The sequence below is a fragment of the Syzygium oleosum genome, unplaced genomic scaffold (genome assembly GCF_021117445.2).
Source record: "Syzygium oleosum isolate NSW1041296 unplaced genomic scaffold, Sole_v2.1 Sole_v2.16, whole genome shotgun sequence".
NCBI lineage: Eukaryota > Viridiplantae > Streptophyta > Magnoliopsida > Myrtales > Myrtaceae > Syzygium > Syzygium oleosum.
This window is the reverse complement of record NW_026607500.1, coordinates 314209-323596: the sequence shown is the minus strand read 5'-3', so window position 1 is coordinate 323596 and position 9388 is coordinate 314209.

Here is a 9388-nt window from a genome sequence, read left to right as displayed (position 1 = left end):
CCTCTCGCTCCCCACGTTTCGCCTGCCGTTGACGCGACCATATTGTTCTGCGACTTCGCTCACGACTTCTTTCACGTGCCGCGCTTCGCTTTGCCCCCATGCTTTGACGTGTTGCTTCTTCTTCTTCATTTCTCGCTTCGTTTCTCGCTGCACCTTCTCCATTCCAAAGCACCACGCCAGCCCATTTTCCGCTAGAACCAGCCACCATCCCGTCCCTGTTCAGCCCCCATCTCCGCCCGACTCTGCCGTGAGCCGCCGCGAGCCGCCGCCTGTCCGCTGAGGCTGCTGCTTCTTGTTCTGCTTCTTGGCTTCTTCTTGCTGCACCCCCGACCAGCAGCTTTGTCCACCTCTACCAGCCAACCACCTCAGCCGTCCGGCAACCGCTCGCCGTTGTCCAGGTCGCCGGAAATCACCGAGCCACCCGTCCGACTGCCGGAGCAGCTGCTGCTTGCTTGGCTTGGCTTGGCTTTGTTCGGTTTCTTGCTTAGGCATTCTTAGTAAGTGACTTCCTAACCCTTGACTAGGCTAAGGGGTGACTAATAGACATGTTAGGGATGGTTTAAGGGCTATGGATAGTTGGTTTAGTGGCTGGTTGTGCTTGGTTTGCTTGGTGCTGCATGTTGGTTGATTTCCGGTAAGGTTGCTGCTGCGTCGCTGGATTTTACTATTTTTTCTGTGACTTGTGTGGGCCTAATTTGAGGAAGTGTTCTTCATGAAAGTTGTTCATAACATCTTGAAGTTTGACATAATTTAATTTTGGAATTTTGAAAATTATTTGAGGCCATTCGGAAGTCCATCTTTGGACCGAAATTAGTCTGTCGGAAACACTGTTCCTCCAACCTTCGGGTCTGTTCAAATTTTTATAAATTTTTCCAGACCTATTTTCAAAATACTTCCTTCACAAAACATGTTGGGGACATTTGTGGATATAACATATAAAAATTTCAAATCTTTCTAAGGAGATTTGGTTACTTCTTGAAATGCATTTTTAAAGCCGGATGGCCAGTCTGAATGAAATATTTTATGTCCGATTTTGGATGACAAAAATAGGTGGTTCTAGACAGAACTGGATTTTGTGTTCTTCATGAAAAATGTTCACCAAGATGTTTTGTACAACATATCCAAATTTCATAATTTTTGGAATTGGTTTACTATTTATTTCAAACGGATTTCTGTCACTGTGCAACTGCCCAGTTTGGACCAGATTTTGTATATTCTCGGTTTTTCTCTCTCTCGAGAATTATTCGGTGTTATCGTGGCGTTTTGACGGATTTAGTTGACCTTGGGCTAATTTACAAAGATAAGAATTGGCAATGATTGCTGAGGTGTGTGCATGGTCACGACACGTTCCGTCTAGGCGGGGGTTCTAGACGATGCCCGACGGGGGTTCGGATGCCGTCTAGGCGGGGGTTCTAGACGTTGCCGATCGCGGTGGAGGCCGGATCGATGCTCCTTTGTGGAATGCCGTTTGGGCGGGGGTTCCGGACGTTGTCGTCGCCGAAGTAGCGGGACGATGCCTGGTTACGCCAGAAGACCGGCGGGAGTTCTGTGGCCCGAGGGGTCATTAATAATCTAGACTTAATGAGTGCGATTTGCATATGGGAATGCTTTGCCTGAGTTAATTGATGAGCACGTCTGGATTATTAACCATGTTATGCTTGATCATGCCATGAATTGCTTTGCGCATACTTGATGGGCAATTGGCCATGTTATGGTGATATTCTAACGTGCAGGGCTTGTGTATGCGCCAAGGCGAGGTAAGGACGCCTGTGATTGTTTATGGCATGTCGATTGTTTGAATCGCATGTTTAGAATTGTTCAGAGGTACGCTTTGGCCTAAGCGAGGCTTAGGTAGTTGCTTATTGAGAAGTGTTCTCATGGTTGTATAACCAAACCATTTCAGACCCGCAACCGTGATTGATCCGGAGACGCTGCCAGGATACTACGGGGATTGAGAATAGGTCGAGTTACCCCATCTTTTGAGTGCCCATTTTTGTAGAGGAGTTAAGCTTATCAATCACCCGATCCTTTTTATTGTGCGTGGTTCGTAGATAGTGGCCTCGTAGAAGGCTTGCAAATGTATGTGTTGTAATCGATGTTATGTTTATAAAAGTATCTTATTAATGTGTATTCTTTGTCTTTCTACTATCCCGTTGTTTATATGTTGTATGGAGAGTTCGAGGTTGCTTCCGCATGCGTTGCTCGTTAGTGTTTTGATTGGGTCGACGACAAGTCCTGGGATGTCACATGCTTGATGACCCCTGAGGGATGTTACGTGCTCGTTCGGATTCGGGGCGTGACATTTAAACTCATACTTGAGATAGTTGACTTTTAATGCATCACCCTTCAAGGTCATGAAGACTTGACTATTGTCTTTCTTTTCCTTAAAATGGGTGATTGCAAAAAAATGTAACTTTTCATCTTGCACAATCTCGGGTATGGTAACTAGCATTTCTATGAGGTCCTTGTAAGGATCGAATTCCTCATTTGCTTGAGATTCAATAGTGCCAGCTCTCCTTTGTTCAATAGCTAAACAAAGCTTGTTAATTTGCGTTCCAAGCTGCTATGCTATGGTCAATCTCATTTTTTTCTTTCATCGAGTTTGCCTCATTGAAGTCTACGCCGCTCTTTTACAACTCTAAGTTCCAATTGGTTCATTAATGGTTTTACCCATACGACACTCCAAATTTTCATTAGTAGATCATGCATCATCACCGATACCATGTTGTATGGCCTCAACAATATCTTCATCAATACATAAAACCTTGTCTAGGATTCCATGTAATTCTTACGTTAGCAACTTATCTCTGAACATCCTATCTAACAAAACTTCAAGATCAAGATGTATGCCATTCATCCTAAAAATCTTAAGCTTAGGATTGGCCTATTATAATTGAGCATTTGCATAAATTGCATCATTGATGATGAACAAAATACAAAAGTAAAAGAAGAAGTGATGAAAACCTGAATTTTTTTCTCCCTCCATTCATCACTGGCACTAATGGTTTTCTTCCTTAGTTCCCATCCTAGTCTTGTTTCACTATAAAGCAATGTCCTCCATCTTTTTCATTTTTCCTTAAGATTATCACACTTACTCTTCATTTGATTTTCATCATACTTTTTTTTCTATTAGCTCCTCAAAATTGCTAATAATGACTGCCCATCCATCCCTTTTGTTGTTTGTAGGACGATTGCCTTTTTCATTTTGTTCAACGCACAGCTTACAAAAGGTTCGTACATTTTATGAGCTCCAAAATGCATTACTTGCCATGTACTAATAAAGTGACATGAACAGATTTGAGAGGTATGAACCAATTCGAATGAACACATGCATTTCTTTATGCAAATAAGCTATCTCAAAGGCCCTAAGGATTTTCCTTCTTATGATTCGCCTTGTCCTTCTTTTCAGCTAAGTGCATGACATCTCGAGTACCTGCTTTGCATGAATTATTGGGCCTTCTGTTTAACTTCATTTTGCACCAAAAGAGAGAGAGCACTCAAATAATCAAATTTCACCTCACAATCGAAACAAAGAACCTTGTATAATCAAATAATAATCCCTTGACCAGGTCTTATAACGATTTCCCCAACATTTTGTACTCACTTTCAAACTTCTCAGCTCAAAAATCAACAACATAACACACTCAAGCAAGAAATCAAAGAAAACAATATTGAGAGACCACGAAAAGCACAAATCTAAGCAATCAGCAGATCCACCGAAGAGAGAGAGAGAGAGAGAGAGAGAGAGAGAGAGGAACCTGTGGAGAGATAAGAATGAGCAAAGGGAACAGAGTAAATGAGCGAAGGGCATGGGCAGTCGAGCGAAGCGAACAAGTGTCGAGCGAAGCAAAAGGAGTTTAGAGTAGAGAGGTAGAGTTTTATTTTTTAAAAGGGGCAAAAGTGGACTTTTAATAAGATATTAAGGGCAAAAAAGGCAAATACCCAAATACCATTATTTATGGAGTAGCATTCCGAAAAGGGAAAGTGTCACCAATAATCTCTCTATTTTGCTCGAAATTTAAAACCACCTCTCTCTAATTTTTTTTTTCAAAAGATTCTTGTTCTCTTTAAAAAGTGTCATTGTCATCCTCGAGTAAGTCCGGTGTCGGAATTTCTTGACATGAACATAAAAGTATTAAGTAATTATGATGCGGACCCTTTTTTTTTCCTTTTACCAAGCTAAACTGGACCTTGAATTTTATTTTGCACAAATTTCCTCTTTTTTTAACCCGACCTGGTTAAAATGTCGGCCACCCCCTCTCTCCAACCAAAAGAAAAGTACAAAAAATAAAGTCAGACCCATAGAAGTTTACATGCAATTAAATAAACTTAAACGGGTGACCTCTAGTTTCCGACCTCAAAAGCCCCAATCTCTCAACCAACTATGTCAATTTTTGGGGATTATAACATTATTTCTTCCAAGATTCTTTAAATATGTAAATTTGGAATACAAAAAGCTTTTTGCCACTATAAAGAACCGGATTACAATAAATTGTGTATGACTGTCAATATAGGCTCTTTGCTCCTATTCTTATTTTTGCACCGTCTATGCACTGAAATAAAAGTCTGTGCAATCATTTATGTTGCGTAGTTTACAATAACTTCATATAATATATTTATTTGGACAAATTCTTGTCTAGATTCTAATACGCATGGATTAGTCCATCATAATTGTTGATCATGTAGCCCCATATGTTATTTTCACATAATCAACTGTCATGATTGCATTGGGTCATGAACCCAAATCCAAGTAGATAAAAGTTTCTCCTATAATTGACCCTCCCCTAGAAAACCCAAATCCTTTTATGGCAAAACGTTATTTGTTATTTTATGCAACAAACAAGTCTCGGAGAACTTAAGTCAAACAATGTCATTATTATTACCAAAAAACTATAATGTCATAATCGGCTCCTAGATGTCAAAATTGTCCTCGCAAATGCCGTTGGGACTAATTCAATGCGCAACCTGGCACGGTTTGGGTTTGGTTGACTTGGCGTTTTCGGGGTCTCAACACCAATTGCAAATTGCCCATCATTCTTTTGCCATTATTGAGGCTGTGACTATTGATTGACATTCATGAATCTCTCACATCACGAAAAATTGTTGCATTTCATATATCCCCAACACCCGAAAATTCAACGGAAAAGAAATCACTTGCGAGAAATCCGACTGCAACACCCCTTTTTCTATTCAATGTTAGGGCAATTATTTACTGAATTATTTGGAATCAATACGTGACTGAGGAGTTGGAACCAAGACATACTACAATAATGCCTTTGTTTAGTCTCCCAATTACAAACTACACTAGATCCTTTAGGGATAACCTACGTTTCATCAGTTCTCATATATATCTTTTCGCAATGATTTTTCTGGTGACTGCACTTTTCTGTTTCGTTTATATGACTTCCAGCAGAAACGCTACTTCTCGTGGAGTCCATATGCAAGGTAGATTGCTAACATCAGATCATTGGGGTCGGTGAGGTACAAATAGTCCAATTAATCACAAATAGTCCAATTAATCATAAACTTATTGTACGGATGCCAATTCAGTCCTTAACATTCCAATTTAGTCTTAAACTTTAGCGCAAATTTTCATTGTAGTCATTCCGATTAATTTTTGCCGAAAATCGCTGACGTGGTGGCGGTGTGCCATGTAGGATGACCAAGGATGATTGGACCACCACGTAAGTGATTTCTTGCGAAAATTAGCCAGAAGGAATACATTGAAATTTCGAGCAAAAATTTAAGACTAAATTGGCAAAATTGGAAAGTTTAGGACTGAGTTGGCGTATATACAATAAGTATATGACTGACTGGGTAATTTTCCCGATCGGTGAGTAGTGCAGAATAATTTTTAGTTAATTAATCCATACTTTTCGTAGGGGTGTGAGACCTGTATGATAATAAACAGAGGGGGCGTTAGTGTTGATTGTCCCTGCTTGCTCTTCTTTGCCAATCGTATGTAAGTCAAATGGCCAAGTTTGATGCACCTAGGGGACCGGTGGATCCGTTATGCAATTAGACGAACCGATGGGCTCGAAGTCAATGATCTCGGATTGAGCTCAAATTTGATCGGCTGAAGCGAAACGGTGTGCTGATCAATACTCACTGCCGTTGGCTGTGACTAACGATGAATTTTCACGATTTGGGGTCGTTTAGATGGGTTTTTCTATTATTTTAGTATTTTTTATGGGTTAATTTAGTAAAGGGCAGTTTCGTAATTTTGTGTTTTGATGTTTATTAATCCTAGTAGGGTTAGGTTTGGGAACATATAAGCTTGTTTTAGGGTTTCGTTTAAGCAGACTTTGGATATTTTGATTGTTAATTGATTGAGAGAACAGTTTGTTCCTCGTTATCGTTTTGATTTTTCTGTTTAGCCTAATTTCTTTCGCGCTTCGGCATCAAAGTCATTTTAAATTTCCATTTGTCATCAGCATGCTTCTCTATTGACCAGATGCAAAACTCTCACGCTTTATGATATGAAATTCCGACTGTGTATGAATACAAACAGGACAAATGAACGTGCATGTCGGCAGTCTCACTTGGCCCCGTCGCCAATGTTAAAGAATAAGTTATGTAATTCACCATTGACTCATTTTCTAACGTTTTAAGTTTTAAGAAAAATTATTTGTCTAACATGGTATCGGTTGATAGTTAAGGATTCTAATCCTGATACTTTCTCTCAATTTTATCATGCTTGTTCTTCTTGATAATTCGCTTGTTTTTTTGCTTGATTATGTCAACATCCTATCACACGACTTTAAAAAATGTCATGCTAATTTTAAGTTACTCGAGACATATCTACCAAGCGATAGCTCAGACTTAGGCGATATGCAATAAGAGGAGGCATACCAATGTCCAACATCCCCATCTTAGCTATCTCTAATACCACCGTGAACAACCGTATTGGCTCTTAGCTAACACGATATTATCCACTCTGGTCATGACTCAGTTGATACTATTGCGACTTTAAAATACGTTGTGATAATTTGAGATTGCACGAGACTTATTTACTATTGTAATAGCTACTAGAAGAGATTGAAGATATATCTGACATCCAACATCCACCCCAGGTTTTGATACCCCTAAAGGCAGCCTCAACTAGGCTTGCCACTAGCACAATATCGTCGGTTGTGGTCATGTTTGATCCACGCTTACACGACCTTAAAAGACGTGGAATGAGAGACGTATTTGACATCCAACGATGCAGATTTTTTGACCAACTGGGAAACCACTCACCAGAAGAACTGAAGAATTTATCGATCTCGGCCAGTGGCGGTAAAACATATTGTGAAGTCTCCTCAACTTTAACATATTTATGCTTATATCTGTAAATATTTCATGAATATATGTAGTTCTTTTTTGGTCGGAAATGGATATATGTACTTTGACCTGTTATTTTTTTAGTTCTAGCGTCACTAAAGTTTTTAGACAACGAAGAATAGACCTTAAAAAGCTGCAAGTTAAGTAAAAGTGCGGATATCAACCCAATCAACTATTTGAATGCTTAAAATAGAAACCAGAATTACTGAAAATTGAGAGCTCCAGTTCAATATGTGATTATAACTTATACCTCTCATTTGATATAGCTATTCTTGTGCATAACTCCAATTATAAATTTGGATAATTTTTGGATTACTTTATGGTTTCGCAATACTTATGTTCAGGTTATTTCGAGTTAAAATCGTTGAATTATGTCCTAATTTTCAAGGATATTGTCGGGCTCATATGGGAAAATATTATATACACTGAGAACTTATCTTGGTTATAAGTTGTCAAGAGCGAGAAATTACAATTAGCATGTACTTTTTCTGTTACGAGATAAATCACACTATCATGTTGCAAATATTACTATCACTCTTATACAATTACTCTTATCACGATTACAAAGTAGTGAGAACACTACTAAGAGAGTTACAAACGGACATTAGGCATGGTTTTATCAATACAAAGAGATGATAATAACAGAACAAGCTTTTCTCTATTTTTCATCAACCCTTATCAGCTTCTTTGATCCTTTTTATATAGCCATCTTCAATCCATCCGTTGGAGATGCCAGCCGTTGAGAGTTGATTGGAGTTGTCACTGAGGTTTCAATCGCCCATGCAATCCTTTCCTTCGGTCGCTAGCAAGTTTCCCAAGATGGAGTTTGCTAGCATGGTTATATCATAGTACCCCTGACTATTTAACCAAAACTGCCAATGTTGTTGACACATTTCCGGTTCTTCTACTATTGACTCTCAGCTCCTTTGAGGTTTGCCCTGATCCTAGGACCTCGATGCCTAGAGCATAAGTCATCGGTGTTGGGCCAAGGTCTTCGGCTCAAGATCTCGATGGACATTCCCTAATGCTCAGCTTTCGACCTCAGGTTACTTAAAGCTAGGCCTAGGTCCTTGATGTTGGTCCCGTGACCTCAACGTCCAGGCACAATTGTGAGCGCTCTAGCCTAAGTGCTCAACATTCGAACTTGGAAGCTAAGGTTGTACTCAAGAGGTTTTCTAAAGTATATGTTTTATAATTTTATGATAAATACATACAATTACTTCCATGATTTTTTCTAATATAATCATAGGAAAATGAATCTTTTGTTGGAAATGTTTTTCGACAAATTATATTTTTCACGAAACGAACAAAACCTATAAAGATTTGAGCAATATAACATATGCATACTATTTTTGCAAAATCTAGGTTTATCCCCTATCCATATTTTCTGTTTGAATAATTGAAAGGGAATATGAACGATGATAATTGAATCATTCTTTTACTGACAAGAGCGGCTAAGGGTAGCCTAGAAAATAGTGTGCTATTTCCTAAGAGAGAGAGAGAGAGAATGTGTGAATGTCCGAGAAACTAGTGTTGCGTTTTTTTTTGCGATTGATTTTTCTTGTCTTTTGTTATCGTTTTTTTTTTTTTTTTTTTTGGTAAACCAGGGAACCCCCGCACGGCCGACAGCCGGAAGGTAAACCCTGGGGGCGACACGTGCTAGCCACCACACACGTGCACCGGTTAAGTCACCCTGCGGCGCCCGGGATTCGAACACTCAACCTTTTGCGAGAGGAAGAGTGCCCTTTCCAGCAGCGCCACCCAGGCGGGTGGTGTCTTTTGTTATCGTTTGTGACCAATAGGTGGGAAAATCCCACCCATTTTTACTTTTGGGCCTTAGTTCCTTAGGTTCTTTTCTAATAAAAAAATCCATTCTATAAAAATTTTATTTATATTATTATTAGTGCTAACAATACAGGGGTGATTAGGTTGATTGAAAACTTGTTTGAAGATAACAAGACGAACTCTGATAGTAACAGAGAAAGATTGAAAGCTTCAAATGAGCTGTGCTCATAACAAACAATTAAAGGCAATAATGAACCTATAGGAAATATCACACTGTGAT